A 4,235-nucleotide genomic window follows, 5' to 3' on the forward strand; every position below is an offset into this window, starting at 1 on the left:
TCAGGGTGGGGAGAGACAGAGCAGAGACAAAGACAGAGACAGAAAGCTTTCTGTGTTGATTTTCTCTCTATATGCGCAGTGCCTGGGACATAGAAGATGTTTAATAATTATTCCATCACCCTTCAGAGTAGTGAGTTCAGATAAAAACAACTTTTAAAGTTTTATTGATATCTTTTGTTTTTGCAGTCATTTCCTGATGTGTCATTCCCTCCATGGAACCCTCCCTTGGAACAGAGAAAAATAGTTAATCAAAGGCAATCAATGCAGCAACACCATCTGAGGGCATATACAGCATTCTGCACCTCATGGGTTCTTTGGGACTGAGATTGGTCAATGAGTGCAATTTAATTCAAAGAACATTAGCAAATGAGATATACTTGTGAAGCCCTTAGCACGGTGTCCTATAGAGCAGTCAATTAATAAATGCAGGTTCCCTTCTCATCAAGTACCTCCCATGAACAAGTCATTTGCTTTTGAAGACTGGGAATACAAAGATGAAAAGCAATGTGGTAGCCACCCTGAGGAGCTTACTATCAAATGGGGTGGAGAGGAAGACAAAACATTTATAAAAATGTCTGGTACAAGTTAGAATGTGATAAAGGAAAAGAAGAGGTGTAGAAAAAATTTCATTAGAAACATGGGGAGGAAAAGATCACTCATTGAGGATGGGGGTGAGGTTTCAGAGAGGAGGTAGTACTGGGCTTCAAAGGAAGAAATGGATGCTAAGGAGGAAAGGTGGTGTGGGGGTGGGGGAGGGTGCCTGGAGGCAAGAAAGATTCAAGGTAATGAGTTTGAATTGTATCCTTTAGGTAACAGGGAGCCAAGGATGGTTGTAGAGCAAAGGGAATGACACCTTCCTACCTGTGCCTTAGGAAGGTAATTTTGGCAGTTTATGTGGATTGGAGTGGGTCATAGCTTATAGAAAACTAAGAGATTTTAGAGGTTATCTAATCCAATGTCCTGATTTTAGAGAGGATGAAACTCAAGACAGAGAAGTTAAGTGATTTCCCCACAGTCATACAGACAGGAAGTGATAGAGCTGCAGGTCATCTGATTCCAAACCCAGCACTCTTTTCATTACACCCAAACTAGGGGAGAGTGAAGATGAGGGGACCATTAAGGAGGCCATTATAGTAGTCCAGATGGAAAGTAATGAGGGCCTGAAGTAGAGTGGTAGCAGTGAATGGAGAGGAGATAGACACCATGGAGGCAGAACCCCCAGGACTTGGTGTGTGGGGGAGGCAGTGAGAAGAAAGGACAAGGTGAGATTCCAAGCCTGGATGAGTGGGAGGATCGGGTCTGTTAGTGGAGCTGAGCAACAGAAAGAGGGAAGTTGGGAAGAGCGACAGGTTTGAGGGGTAAGATAGGGGCCTCATTGAGTTTTAAGTGACAATGGAAGTCCAACAAGAGGTATGGAAATGTAGGACTGGAGTTCCCTGGAGAGATTGGGCCTAGGTATATAGATTTGAGAGTCATCTTCATAGACCATTGAGTATGGAGAATATTACTCAGGACCACCTATCCTCAGCCTTCTCTTCTCTCTGGGCCAAATGAGCCCAGCTCTGAATGTTGTTGCCCTAAAAACAAAGACAGAGTTGAATTGTCAAGTTATTTGCTATTTGTCATTCGGGCTAGCAGTGATCTGTTGGGCCACAGAGAGGGGGTCCCTATCTGGGTGCACTGTATCATTTGCTATTTGCAGAAGGAGGAGAAATCTGGGAGTCAAATAGTTCATAGCAATAGCAGCAAGGATATGGACAGCAGATAGAGACTGTCATATAGGGAACTTTCAGATGAGAAAACTCTGACCAATGGAGGGGCAGCACTTTCTCTGCAAACTTATACTCCTGAGTGTTCTCTAGAGCACTGAGAGATTAAGCAAAATGCTCAGGATCACACGGCTAGTGTGTGTCAGAGACGGCACTTGAATTCAAGTCTTCCAGACTCTGAGGCCAGCTTTTTAGCCACTATTCCATACTGCCTTTCATAATAATTAGTAATAACACTAATTTATTATTATTAAGGAACTGGTAGAATGTATAAAGAGCTGATTTCTCTGAAGAATTATGACTTGGCTTCAAGTCCTGCCTGTTATATCTACTGGTTTCACGACTCTGGGCAAATCTCCTACCTTTCAGTGTTCCGGGCAGTGATCTAGGACTGTTAGTTATAGAATAATTTCCTCTCTATACCGGTAGGGAGGAACTCTTTACAAGATGTTCCATAAACCTGTGAAATCACAAGTCTGTCTGGACAACATCATCATCACTGACATTTTTTATGAAGCTTGAAAATTTGCAAAGCATTTTAAATCCATGATCTGGTTTGAGCCTTACAACGAGCCTTACCAGTATATTATCCTCATCTTGAGAATGAAGAAACTGAGGCTTAGAGAGAAAGGGATCGATCGGATAAGAGACATTTCTGAGCTCTATCTTGGAATGTCCAGAAGTGGCTTTGTGTTGAATGACCTTTTCTTTCTCTCCCCCAGGAGAAGCAGGATAAAGTCTGAGAACAATAGGACACATACTCTGCCATAACCTCAAGGAACATATTAAGCAATTGACCCTGCCCTATAGGCCCTTTCCCAGGGTTAAAATAGCCTGAGCCCTTGAATATTCTATCCCCAAAGATAAGCCTGGGGAGAGAGGTGTTCAACCAGTTTTGGAAGGATTTATGGATTTCTCAACTTGAAACTAGATCTTGCTTCAGTCTTACTTTGCTCCCAAAAGCAAAAGCCATCATCGAATGAATGCCAGACTAGGGAGCCCAATTATGATGGCCACAGTAGAAAGAAGAAAGATAATAGGAGTTCCAGTATGGTAGATCTCTGACCTCAGAAAGCCAAGTTGATTCAGAACCCTAAAAGGTTCTGGAGACTTGATGCCTCAAACTGTGGATTTGGAAATCAGGAAAAGTTTAGAAAGTATTTTCAGTAGTCATTGCAGAGGTGCGGGACTATGGGTGTAGAATGTTGCATACATTGTTAAACACAGGAAGTTGATTAATTTCATTGAATTGTGCTTTTTATTTCCCCTTGTCTTGTTTCATTTTTTTCATTGATGGGGTTGGGAAGGAAGGATATATGCCCACATTGTTATAAAAATAAAGGCTAGAAATTAAATAAAACAAAATATTTTTAAAATAGTTTGAGGAGAAAGCCCTTGTGACCAAACAAAATTCTCCTGGTTTGACTTCCAAGTTGAGACTTTGTATCCTCTCAGTAGAAGGTAGGCTCCCTGAGGGCTTTGTCTTTATATTCCCCCTGATTAGCTCATATCCATGTACAATTTATTTGTCTATTTTTTTTACAGGACCTGTGATTTTAATGCTGTAGGGAATTCCCAATAAGGAAATTCCCTCTACAAAGCAGATAGGTCCCTTCTCTGCAATTTATAGGTTTAGGTGGTTGTTTGGGAGCATTGAGAGTTTGCTTAATAAGTGTCAATTTGCCATCATGCCAGAGGCAGATCTGGAACCAAGGTCTTCTCTGACCAGCTGTCTATCCACTATGCCAGATCACTTCTTGCCCAAGGTCATACAGGAAATAAGGAGCAGAACCAGGATTCAAACCTAGGCCAGTACTCCTTTCACTAAATGTAGCAGAGAGGGCTAATATTGTCTTCCCTACCATCTAGGTGGTTAGCTTTCCTCTGAAGAGAGGAGAACTATCTCTCTGGCTCTCCCCCAAAGCAGATCTCTGTTGATCCTCCTATCCTGCTTTTGACCCTTCCCACTGTCCCCATAACTAACCATTCCTCAACCTGGACTCTGGTGTGTCCCTGTGGTCACTTCTGATGAGAGATGTGCTGCCCAGTGAAGGACCAAGATCTAAGCCTTAGGTCTTGCCGATCCCAATCATCTTCCTAGGGATTCCCTCTTTTTCTAGGAGTGATTCGGCCTCAGAGATTTCTCCTCCATTGCTTTTCCTGCTTTTGGAAACCCTGCCTGAAGATGTCAAGTTTCATGGCTTTTCTTGTGCTGAGTAAGCTTGGCTTCCTGAGTTCAAAGACCTCCCTACACTGGAACATCAATTACATTTATCCCTTGTTCTGCTGTTGCCACCATTATTGGATGCTCAGATCCAGCATTTACTTCCTGCTTACTCTTTTACTTCTGTTCATTCATTCTATATCATAAAAATGCATGCTTCAGTGTTTATTGATGTAGAGGGGTTGAATTAGCCTACAGTGTAGATGTCAAACTTACCATGCAAATGACATAGTGCCACAGGA

The sequence above is a fragment of the Vombatus ursinus genome, unplaced genomic scaffold (genome assembly GCF_900497805.2).
Source record: "Vombatus ursinus unplaced genomic scaffold, bare-nosed wombat genome assembly UNPS02014811.1, whole genome shotgun sequence".
Lineage (NCBI taxonomy): Eukaryota > Metazoa > Chordata > Mammalia > Diprotodontia > Vombatidae > Vombatus > Vombatus ursinus.